Below are 12779 nucleotides of genomic sequence, written 5' to 3'. Positions count from 1 at the left end.
TGACTAATAGTTTTCTTAGGTAAGTTTAAAGTAGTTAAGTGGCTTGTCCCGACGACGGATCTCTTTTGGCGGGGTTCTTGAGGGACTAAGTCGAGAAAAAAAAAGAGGAAATATGGAGACTCTTCCTGATGACGAATCCTTTAGACAATTTTCTTGAGGGAAGTTAGTCTAGAGAAAATACCAAAAAGATTTTTTATTTTATTTTTAGGTAGTGTAGTAACTCCCCCTTGGTTTTTCTTTGGGCCACGGTTCTTTTCCAAGGGTTTAGCTTGAACCGGGTATAGGAAGTTTTGTTCATTTTGTTTTCTTTTTAGTTTTTAGATTAGGATTCATGGGCTACGAGCTAAAATCAAAAGAGAACCCATAGCGTTGATATACCTGAACACAATAGACACTAGAGTGTAACACTTAGTCTTAATTGTTGAATCTTACTAAAGTGCCTTAATTTGTATGTTTGTCACTGACTTGAATGCTCAGAATAGAACGTCTCGATAAGCCAATCTGGAATGAGTCATATGCCATGTGTTTGTGAGTTTTGCTGTATTCCATGATTCACATTTGATGCCTAGAACTTGCCCTGCGTGTTTGCAAAGCGAAATAGTAGTTTTATTCAGTTGTAGAAGTGATATAGGCATTTCTTTGTTGAGCCAGACACATAAAGTAAACCCACCTGAATGTAATACATCTTAGTCAACCCCGTTGAGCCTATAAGCCTGTTTCTTTGACAACCACATTGCGAACCTTACCCAATTGTTTGAATAGCCTGCTGTTTGAACCATTTTACCTCCCATGAGCACTTGAATGGTATTGAGAGTATGCAAAGGCAAAAGTGTGGGGTGGTGGTTTGGTTTTTGAGTGGAACCATTGAAATCGAGAAAAGGTGTAGAATTGTGAAGCATAAAAGAAGAAGCACCACGGAAAAAAAAAGTTGTAAATAAGAATAGTGGTTGATAAGTGGTGTTTTGTTATAATTGCACCTAATGGATGTGGTTGTTGTAAACGAAAAAAAAATAATAATAATTAGTGGAATGTGATAATTGGTGGAATGTTTGGTTGACATAAGTATAGTTTTGAATGTTAATGTAATTGTATTAAAAAGTTCTTAGGGAGGCTAGTCACTATATCCAAATATATCCTACCCGTCCCTTAGCCTACATTACAACCAAGCGAAGTCCTATTGATCTTAGACTGAGTGGGCTCAATTAGTAGAGTAGTACACTACGGGCAAGCCTATGGTGCATCTTTGTGACATGTGAATGTTCTTTTTGGAGAGTGAGTGAATTTTGTCTATCTAAGTTCCTAATTGTTCTAAATATTATTATATGTGGAACTACTCTCTTGTGTGAATGTGAGGGCATGTGATTCATGAAGGAAAGGCAAGTCTTGACTTCTGTGTAGAGTAGCTTGAGAAAGTATGAATATTGCACGGCACGTGAGAGTCGACTTTTGAGGCTGAGATTGTTCACTACTAGGCGTAACTTATGTGATTTGTTCTTGGTGTGATGCGTAGGGAATAATGCTTAGTGAAGGGACCTCTATAGAGTGTGGTGGATTGCTCGAGGACTAGGAATGATCTAAGTGTGGAGTGTTGATAATAGGCTAGATTTATGTGATTTGGTGATTGTTTATCCCCTAGCTTGATTATGTTTCAATGTTATAATATAGATAAATGATGAAAAATGAGCTCTAGCTGTGAATTTCACACGTTGCAGGAGTGAGGAGCTTGTATGAGGCCTTAAAACTATGATTGGAGCTACATTGAAGCAAGAAAAACCCCTAGGAGCTGAGTACGCGAGAAGACGAGAAAAAGAATCGAGGAAATAAAGGCCTAGACTAGCGCGATCGTGCTAGTACAGATGGTCGAGGCAGAATGGTAGGCTACTAGCGCAGCCATTAGCGCGCCCACTAGCGTGGCCGCGCTAGCCCAGTTCCGGAACGTAAATTTTCAGGGGTAAACTTGGAAGTCTGGGGGTAAATTCACTTAACCTATAGAAGGTCAAGCTCACCCAAGGAGGCATTATCAAGGTTTTCATAGTTTAGTGCAAGAAAAAGAGAGGCAAGAGGCAAGGAGGATAATTCAACATCGAGTTCTTCCGTTTCTTCCTTTGTTTTTACGATTTGTGATGAAATTGAATATATTGTGATGAACACTAGCATGAGTAGCTAATTCCTTTGTCTAGGGTTTTGATGGAACCTATTGAAGGATGAACTTCTTGATTATGTTAATATAGTTTGCCAGTTTAATCTCTATTTATTCAACTACGTGTTTGTTGTAGTTAATTGACAGGATTCTCAATTAGCTGTGCCTATTTAGTGTGCATAACTCGGGAGAGAGTGTATATTTAGGTAATTGTTGAACAACACCACTCCCAAAGTATAAGAGGGATCTATAACTGCGGGTTTAAAGGCGGGATTAGGGATAACGAAGCCTTGGGTGCAATCTAAAGTGAGCTGTAATAAACAAAGCTAGCTAGCGTAACTCGGGAGAGAGCGTCTAGTAAAGTATCGTAATTACTCGGGAGAGATTTACGGTAAGAGGAGCGGTCATGATTGATAGAGATGATTTGGTGATTCTATGTGAAGCATAACCGGAAGGGATTCCATCAATAGGGGAAATCATAACCTTAGAACTTTCTCTTAATTGTTTACAACTTAATCATAGTTAGTTTTCAGCTGCTTATTTACTTTCATTCGTAGTTAGTAAAAATACCATCAATTGTTATTCAAAAGTTTGGGAAGTTGATTCCATGGAATTTAGTAAGTCTAACGAAAGTAATTGATAGGTTAATTCCTTGTGGGTTCGACTCTGGGCTAAATACTCAGATTATATTTGCAACGTCTGCGTGTCCTTTTTATAAGGCATAGTTGGGCGTGATCTGCATAGTTTGGGTAAATCCGAAATTATAATCGAAGTTGAATTTTTTTAGATTTTTGATTTGGATTTTCGGTTTATGGATTGGATTTCTGATATAATTTTTAAAACTTTTGGATCTCGGATTTTATGTCGGATTTGGTACTTCGAATTTTTTGATATCCGAAATTTTATACTATATATTTAGTCAAGCATCCATGTACAAATAACAATAAGTCCAATACCATACCCATTAGAAATTATCTCATATATTCAATAGTAATTACTAAGTTACTGTCAGAATGCTTTCTATTCGGACATGATTTTACTATTGTTAATTCTTATCGGCCTTATTAATGTCTCTGTTGTATTTTTTTGAGATGATTTTATTATTTGAATGATTTCAGTGAGAATAAGGAAATTTTTAGACAATTTAACATGAATACTTCATTTGTATGTTCATTTTTGTAAAAAGAAGAAACATCTTAATTTTTAGGCGCAAAATCGAAATTCAAAATATCCAAACCAATTAATCTGAAACCAAAATCTGAGCTTAATTAGATTGTATTTGGGTTGTCATTTTTTCAATCCGAGAACCGAAAGTCCAAATTAAATTTTTTATATCCAATTTGAACGGTTCGAACGCCCCTAGAAATAATATAAAATATGAGCAGGTCCCTCGAAACAAAAAGCTTGGTACGTACATTGATCAAGATTGTTGGAGAGCTATGAAAGCAAGGGGGTGTGAGTTCGATTCTCACTTCTTACAACTCCTTTTAAACAGGAAAACTATTGCTTTTTTCTAATATTATCCAATTCTGTTTTACCTCCTTCTTACTTCTTTTATTTATTTGAGTCACTATAGCAAAGACAAAACGAAAATCTCCTTCAAAATAAAGGACTTCAAAGTTCGACCCCTCTTGAAGGGGAGATTTAATATGTTGTTATACTTCTTCCTTTTTTTTGATAAGATATATGTATACGGGTGAAATCAAAAGTAATGTGATGTTTGGCTTAATGTATGCATATGTTGATGTATGTTGTCTCACATTGTGCTCATGTCTCGTAGATTTCGGATGTATAATATGATGATTTGGGCTCGTTTGTGGTATTTCTATGTGTAGGAATCATTCGGATGCAATTTGGGACGAAATGGTGCAAATTGGAGCGAAATTGGGAAGAAAAGGCAAAAAGTGAAATTTGAGGGCCACAGTCAGCGTGGGGCGCTAGCTGTGGCGTAATTTACAGTAGCTAAAATTTTTGAGCGCCAGGGCCCGCGCCCCACGCTAACCTGAACGCTCAAGACGGGAAAGTGGCCTTTTTCGACTAGGACTCGGTTATTTTGACCCCAAGATGCCCCCAACTCATATAAAAGCCAACCTAAACCTATTTTGAAGGAGGAAGGGCATTTTTAAGAGGAAAACACAAGCACAGAGCCGCCGTGGAGGCCGGAATTCATCAAGTTCAATCTTTCTTCTACCAAACTTTGTAATTTTTATGTTTCTTTGTATGATTTGTTGTTTAGCTATCATGTCTACGTGGAGCTAAACTTCACGTTCTAGGGTTGTGATTCTTTCATGACTATTGTTATTCGAATATTGATTTTGATTTCTTAGTTTATCATATTAGTTTATTTATTCAATCCTGAGCTTAATTATTTGATTGCTTGATCAACAATTAAATACTATCTACGAATCTAGAGTTGAACTCGAAGTGGGAATTCTAGATTGCAGATAGGATTGAGTAGAGCAAGTTCTTGAACCTGGGCATCGGGAAACGGATTCGCGGTTAGGATAGACATATACCTAATTGCCTTGCTTGGTTGATGTACAGGAATTATAAATGCGTTCTTGTTAATTCTAACTGCACAGACATATAGAAGTTAGGTTAGTTTGAATAGGCGAGTAAGAACTCGACAGATTCTTATGAGTAATATTAACCCTGTCAACCAATAAGCTAGATAAATTAGTTAGTCAATTTAATTGAAGAATATAATAGGAATGTTAGATAGCCCATAACCCTAGATCGTTTTCATCACATTGATAACATAAAGATCTACTATTCCTTTGTTCAAAGTTCATTATTTATATTTCTTTATTTAATTAGTTTAGAATCAAATATTTCTAGGTTTAATTCTTATTTAGATAATTATGATAGTCTAATTTAGTTAATAGTTAATCACAAGTCCTCGTGGTTCGACATCCGACTTTTAGTCACTTTATTACTTGACGACCGTGTATACCTGCGTGTGCGTTTGGCCGCAACAAGTTTTTGGCGCCGTTGCCAGGGACTTAGAAATTAACTATTTTTCTAGATTAGACTTTTAATTTTATCCATTTTGTTTTGTATATATTTTTGTTTTTATAAAAATTTGATTTTTCTCATAGTGTGTACATAGTTCTCTCAACATGACATCTGGGGATGAAATATCCGAAGGTAAGGTTATTGATGAAGACGCTTGGTTGAAGGAAGACTTTTATGGCCCGTCTTTTTGGGCTTGCCATGAGCTGAACTTTGGGAGGTGTGAATTTTAATATGGGAGTAAGGGTTGGTATTGGGAATAATATTCACGATTAAGGGAATATGAGGAACGGCGTTATCTTCTAACAAAATTGGTGAATGATTGGTCGAAGGAGAGAGTTGATCTTGCACAAGAAATTGATAAATTTGGCTTGGCTTTGCACAACTTGGATGCAGTTTTGAGTGCAAAGGTTGATGCGTTCAACGCCCAACAATTTAATGATGAGTTGTGTGAAACTGAAAAAAAATCTTCTAGACCAAATAGAGGAGCTAAAACGAGAATACCAAGCATTAGACCATATTTTTATTGAGGATGTCCATGTTGAAAAGAGTGTTCTAGAGTCATGTGAGGAAGTAGATAATATTATATTTGAAGACTCTAGTGTGTGCACAAATGAGGATATAAATAGTGATATAATTCTAGAGTTGGGGCGTGTTGGTCCTAATTCTGAATATTTTTCGACATTGTGTTTAGATGATGACATGGAAATCGACTCATCTAAGCCTTTGGAGGAGTCAATGGAAGAGGAACAAGCTGCTTACATTCTTGGATTTGTCATGACAAAGAGAAAAAATTACATTCCTCATATAAAGGCCGAGAAGTATAGAGTGAAAAATTTGTTACTTGGCCTATTTATTTTTGTATCCCCGCCAAAGGAGCATAGCCACAGACTGGATGCCATGTTAGGGGTACAATTCATAAATTCGAGGTGAAGGCAGAAAGTGGTTCAAGTCGTGCCGCGACGTTAAATCAGGCGCTTGTTAGGAGGCAACCCAACTTTACTGCTTTCTTTTATTTTTGTTTATCCTTTATTTTATTTTATTTTTATCATTTTGTAGTATTTATTTTTTGTTTTGTAGGATTATGAGCATAGGAAGCAAAGCCATTGGAAGAGTGCAAAAGCGAGCTAGATGGTGAGGACTAAGTGTAGGGTGCCCACACAAAGGACGATGCCTGGGGGAAGTCTGAGTACCTCGTAAACCGCTATTGCTTCGGTCTTTGGCCTACCAGGGAGTCTCTTTTACCCTCTTATTATTTATAGTGTGCATTGAGGGCATTGTAAAATTTTAAGTGTGGGGTGAGGAGATCGTTTGGGTGAGTTTTTGTGCTATTTTAGCATAATTGTAGTACTCATCTTAAGTGTAGTAGTTTTTGTGAAGAAAAAAAAATGAAAAAAGTAGAAAAATTGGACTTTTCCCGAAGATGGATCTCCTAGACAGTTTTCTTGAGGGATTAAAGCCTAAACAAAAATTCAAAAATATGTTTTTTAATTTCTTTAGTTAGTAATAATGCCCTGTGATTTTTTTTTTGCCTTGGTTCTTTTTCATGGGATGTAGTTTGAACCGGGTAGATTTTTTTTACAGAGTAGATTAGAATTTAGGGAATAAATGGAGAAAGAAAGATGAAACTCCTAGGCGCCTTGACTTGTTTGATAGTAGCATATTTAGGCTTTGGCATGTGTAGTATCTTCCCTATGATTTGACATTATTGATGATGTCTTTCTTAGTTGGATAGCATGTCTTGTGACGTCTATGTCTCATTCTCTTGACTTGTATTCACTTTGTGCTTAATGCTTAATATCTTGTGGCTTCGTGAATACTTGCATTGTTTGAGAGTCGGAATGAGACGGTCCTTAGTGAGTCATGTGCCATGTGTGGTGAGATTTTTGTGTAGTTCATGTATTGTACTTGTGTCTAGAATTTGCCCGGTATGTGAGTTGAAGCGAAATTTTAGGTGATGCTCGGTTTGAAAAATGATTTTAGACCTTCTTTGATCTTTTTGAGCTTACTGCTTATCATAAATAAATTTGATCCCGAGTAAACCCTTTTGAGCCTATAAACTTTTATTTGGCACCCACATTACAAGCCTATACCCTTTTTGTTCTTAATTGATATTGTTTTGATCCTTGTACCTCTTAAAGCACTTTAATTGTAAAAAGAGCACTAAAAGAAGTAAGAAAGGACTAAGTGCAGGGTGGATTTTGAATGGAACCAATGAAAGGAATAGAGGTGGATTTGTTTTGTAAAAGAATACGCCACTAGTAGAAAGTGCAAAAGTGAAAAAATAGCTGGAAAAAAAAAGAAAAAAAAATATAGATGAATAAATATCTTCTTTTTGCTTATGGAGTGTAAATGACGATAGTGCTTAAAGAAAGAGGGAACATTGTTTGGGGTGATTTTAGTTCTGAAATTAAAGTTTATTGAAGGATTTGCGCATAAGTTATCATGTGATGTGTAAGTGGTTAGTAGGGTTAATCACTATTCCTAAATATATCCTACCCGCCCCTTAGCCCACATTACAACCATGAAAGTCCTAATTGATTTAAGATCGAGTAAGCCTACATTAGTGGAGATTTACATTAAGGGCAAGCCTATGGTACCAATTACATGCATGTGACTTCTTTTGTGAGTGAGCGATTTTCTTTGATATATGTGAGCATGAGATTCGAATGTGTGGTTTGATCTTACTCTCTTTGCTTTTGTTGTGAGGGCACATGGTTTCACGAGGGATAGGTAACATTATTAGACTTCTCTAGGATGTTGGGTGTTCAAGCCATGAGTGCATTGTGACATTTAGTCGGGTTTTGAGGCTAGGATTGTTGTGAGCATATTGTCTTTGTTTGAATATTTTTGAAGAATGGCATAAGCAAAGGGAAGATTATGTGATTTCATATGCTAGAGATTAATTGTTGCTATTGATGATAGGCTATAATTACGTATTGTAGTTGCTTATGACACTCTAATGTACTGCACTTTAAATGAGTTTGAGCTTTAATCGCTAGTATTTTGCACTAATTGTGTATTTTATGCCTTGTAGGAGTGATTCCGAGCTATGTAGATATTATGGAATGAATTCAAGTGATTTGGAGCTTTGAAGTCTGATTAAAAGCCCAAGGAATCAAGCCGGGATCGTGTTCGGGGATCAACAGATGATAGTTAAGAACGAAACGGAGAATCGAGCGGGCATACGGCGCATTTTCTAGTAAAATGCACATAACTTTTTGCTCAGAACTCCGTTTGGGCTCCACAATATATAGTTGGAAATTTATTTGAAAGGGCTATAACTTTCATGTTTTGCATTTTTGCGAATTCCCACTACCTCGCCACACAGTGCGCCGCAGCGTACGCCGTATCTGTGCAATTTTCAAACAGTCTGTCAGAAAACAGCTCTCTGAACTTCCTCACTGCCGCGTCGCACAGTGCGCCGCAGTGTGCGGCGTGCCTGTACAAATTTTACAGAGCCAGAGTCCTATTTTGAGCAGGAAAAGGTGCTTCGTCTGGGACCGCCCCTACTTGGTATAAATACATGTAAAAACGCTATTTTGAGGGAAGTGGACATACTTTAGACCTAGGGAGAGCACAGAGCCATTGTGGAGACCGGAGATTTGACCTCAGGAGGCAAAAACACACTAGGAGCAAGGCGGAGAATTCTTCTACGAGTTTTTCACTTCCTTCTTCCTATTTTTATTATTGGTTTTGAATTCTAGTATTGTAGTTACGCATACTATTATGAATAGCTAATTTGTTATCTAGGGTTTTGATGGAAGCTATTGGAGGATGATTTTCCTGTTACGTTAATATAGTTTTACCGTAGTATTTTCTCTATTTGTTCAACTACGTTATTATTGTGGTTGGTTGAAGAGCTCTCAATAGACTGTGCCTATTTAGTATGTATTACTCGAGAGAGAGTGCATATTTAGGTAATTGTTGAACAACATCACTCCTAACGTATATGATGGATCAATACGAAGGGTTTAAAGGTGGGATTAGGGATAACGAAACCTTGGGTGCGATCCGAGTGAGCCGTACTTAATGCCAGCTAGCGTAATTCGGGAGAATATGTCTAGTAAATTGTGATAATTACTCGGGAGAGAGTTACGACCGTCAGAGCGCTCATGATCGGTAGAGAATACTTAGGCGAATTTACAGAAAAAATAGCGGGAAGAATTCCGACAATAGGGGAAATCATAACTATAGACCTCCTTAATCTTGTCTCTAACCCTTAGTATCTTTAGTTGTTAATTTACTATTTTAATTTATTAGTTAATTAGTTAAACACAAGAATCTTAATATCTATAAGTTAGGAATTGTTCAAGCTTGTCTTCTTAGTGATAGTGAACAGTTGTAGCTAAGCCTTAGTTCTCTGTGGGATTCGACTCCGGACTTGTAAATCGGATTATATTTGCAACGACTACTTAGTCCTTTTTATAAGACATAGTTGGGCGTGATCAGCTATCAACCATGGTCAATGGTGTAGAGTGCTCAAAGATAGAGTTATTTGTTGGTTGACTCGAGGACGAGCAACGTTTAAGTGTGGGGTGTTGATGTTTGGCTTAATGTGTGCATATTTTGATATATATTGCCTCACATTGTGCTCATGTCTCGTAGATTTCGGATGTATAATATGATGATTTGGGCTCATTTGTGGTATTTCTATGTGTAGGAATCATTCGGATGCAATTTGGGACGAAATGGTGCAAATTGGAGCGAAATTGGGAAGAAAAGGCAAAAAGTAAAATTTGAGGGCCACAGCCAGCGTGGGGCACTGGCTGTGGCGCAATTTACAGTAGCTGAAATTTTTGAGCGCCAGGGCCAGCGGCCCATGCTGCCCTGGACGCTCAAGACTGGAAAGTGGCCTTTTTCGATTAGGACTCGGTTATTTTAACCTCAAGACGCCCCCAACTCATATAAAAGCCAACCTAAACCTATTTTGAAGGAGGAAAGGCGTTTTTGAGAGGATAACACAAGCACAGAGCCGCCGTGGAGGCCGGAATTTATCAAGTTCCATCTTTCTTCCACCAAACTTTGTAATTTTTATGTTTCTTTGTATGATTTGTTGTTTATGTCTACATGGAGCTAAACTTCACGTTCTAGGGTTGGGGTTCTTTCATGACTATTGTTATTCTAATATTGCTTTTGATTTCTTAGTTTATCATATTAGTTTATTTATTCAATCCTGAGCTTAATTATTTGATTGCTTGATCACAATTAAATACTATCTACGAATCTAGAGTTGAACTCGAAAGTGGGAATTCTAGATTTCATATAGGATCGAGTAGAGCAAGTTCTTGAACCTGGACATCGGGGAACGGATTCCGGTTAGGATAGACATATACCTAATTGCCTTGCTTGGTTGATGTACAGGAATTATAAATGCGTTCTTGTTAATTCTAACTCCATAGACATATAGGAGTTAGGTTAGTTTGAATAGGCGAGTAAGAAATCGACAGATTCTTATGAGCAATACTAACCCTGTCAACCAATAAGCTAGATAAATTAGTTAGTCAATTTAATTGAAGAATACAATAGGAATGTTAGATAGCCCGTAACCCTAGATCGTTTTCATCACATTGATAACATAAAGATCTACTATTCCTTTGTTCAAAGTTCATTATTGTGATGACCCAAAAAGTCATCACTTGTTTTAGAAATAAATTCAGTGTTTCGAGGCCTAAAAAGCTCTTTTTTACCTCACCTCGATTTGCGTGCGCAGTCCAGGCGCGTAGCCGGAAAGCCATTATGAAAATCTATGAAAAATAATGAATTTTTCCTTTAAAATTAATTTAAGTCGACTTCGGTCAATATTTTGAGCAAACAGACCCGGATCCGTGTTCCGACGATCCCGGGAGGTCCGTAAGAAAATATGGGACTTGGGCGTATGCCCGGAATCGAATTCCGAGGTCCCTAGCCCGAGAAATGAATTTTTAAAGAAAATTGCTTAAAAATACATGAGTTTTTGAAAATGAAATGTGTTTGAAATTTGATGGTATCAGGCCCGTATCTTGGTCCCGGAGCCTGGTATAGGTCTTATATGTGATTTAAGTTGAGTCTACGAAGTTTGGTAAGAAACGGACTTGAAATGACGTGAATCGGACCTTATTTGAGAAAATTAGAAAAAATTTTGATGTTCTTAAGTGATTTCATGATTTTGATGCTAAATTCATAGTTGTTGATGTTATTTTGGTGATTTGAATGCACGAGCAAGTCCGTCTGATGCTTGTAGGTTGGTGTGCATGTTTGGTTTGGAGCCCCGAGGGCTCGGGTGAATTTTGGATAGGCCACAGAGTGGAATTTGGACTTAGGGTGTTGCAGATTTGAACTGATGTGTTGCAGGCCCGCAGGCTTCACATTTGCGAAGCCTGGCTCGCAAATGCAAAGGCTTTGTCGCAAATGCGAAAGAGCCCAGGCCAGCATAACCTCGCAAATGCGAGGGATTCATCGCAAATGTGATGTCCCCAGTTGAGGTCTATCGTCGCAAATGCGATAGATTTTTCGCAAAAGCGAAAGTCACTTTGAAAATGCGAGCATAGCAGAGTCTGGGTTCGCAATTGCGAACCCTGGTCGCAATTGCGACATCAGAGAGCTGTAAATTCATAACTTAGACGCATTTCAACCATTTTTCACACTTTTTCAAAACCAAAACACTCTAGGGCGATTTTTCAAAGGCAACTTCTTCTCCAAATCGATTGTAAGTTATTTCTAACTCATTTTCTTCAATCTCTAACATCTTTTCACATGATTTCAACTCAAAATCAAAGGTTTTCATGGGGGAAATTAGGTGTTTTGGGTAGAACCTAGGTTTTTCAAATTTTGGGGATTTGGACCTCGATTTGAGGTCTGATTTCAAAATAAATTATATATTTTAGTTCGTGAGTGAATGGGTAATCGGGTTTTGACCATGTGGGCCCGGGGTCAATTTTCGACTTTTTGTGAAAAACTTTAGAAAACTTACTTTCATGCATTAGAATTGATTTATTTAGCATTTATTGATATAATTAAGTAACTTGTGGCTAGATACGAGCGAATTGGTGGTGGAATCAAGAGGTAAAGCGATAGTTGAGGCTTGAACTGTGTTCGAGGCATCGAGGTAAGTGTTTGGTCTAACCTTAGCTTGAGGGATTAGGAGTTGTGTCCTATTTGCTACGTGTTATTTGTTGAGTACGACGTATAGGCATGGTGACGAGTATCTATACGTTGGTGTCAAGCATGCCCGTGAGTCTTATGTTGTGATTAATGTGACTCTGTTTGTATTGTTCATGTTTAATGTGGTGATTGCTATTGTTGAGCAAGGTTTGTGGAAAGAATATTGGCATTTGTACATTGAAGAGCGTTGGCTCAAGTTGTAAAGTGAATTGTGGAGGTATAATTGGAAATTGAATCTTATAGAGCATTGGCTCAATTTGTGAACCAAGTTGTAAAGTAAATGTGAAAATGAGAGAAGGATTATGGTATTGATCCCTTGCCGGGACGTTGTTGCTTTCTAAATGTTGTTCCCTTGCCGGGAGGTTGTTGTTTTAATATTGTTCCCTTGCCGAGATTTTATTATGATTCAATTATTCCTTGCCCTTATTGTTTGTGTTTGTTATTTGGGTGAGGAAGAATGTAAAGCACGAAGGGTGATGCCGTG

This window comes from Nicotiana attenuata, unplaced genomic scaffold, assembly GCF_001879085.1.
Source record: "Nicotiana attenuata strain UT unplaced genomic scaffold, NIATTr2, whole genome shotgun sequence".
Lineage (NCBI taxonomy): Eukaryota > Viridiplantae > Streptophyta > Magnoliopsida > Solanales > Solanaceae > Nicotiana > Nicotiana attenuata.
Note: the sequence above shows the minus strand (reverse complement) of the source record.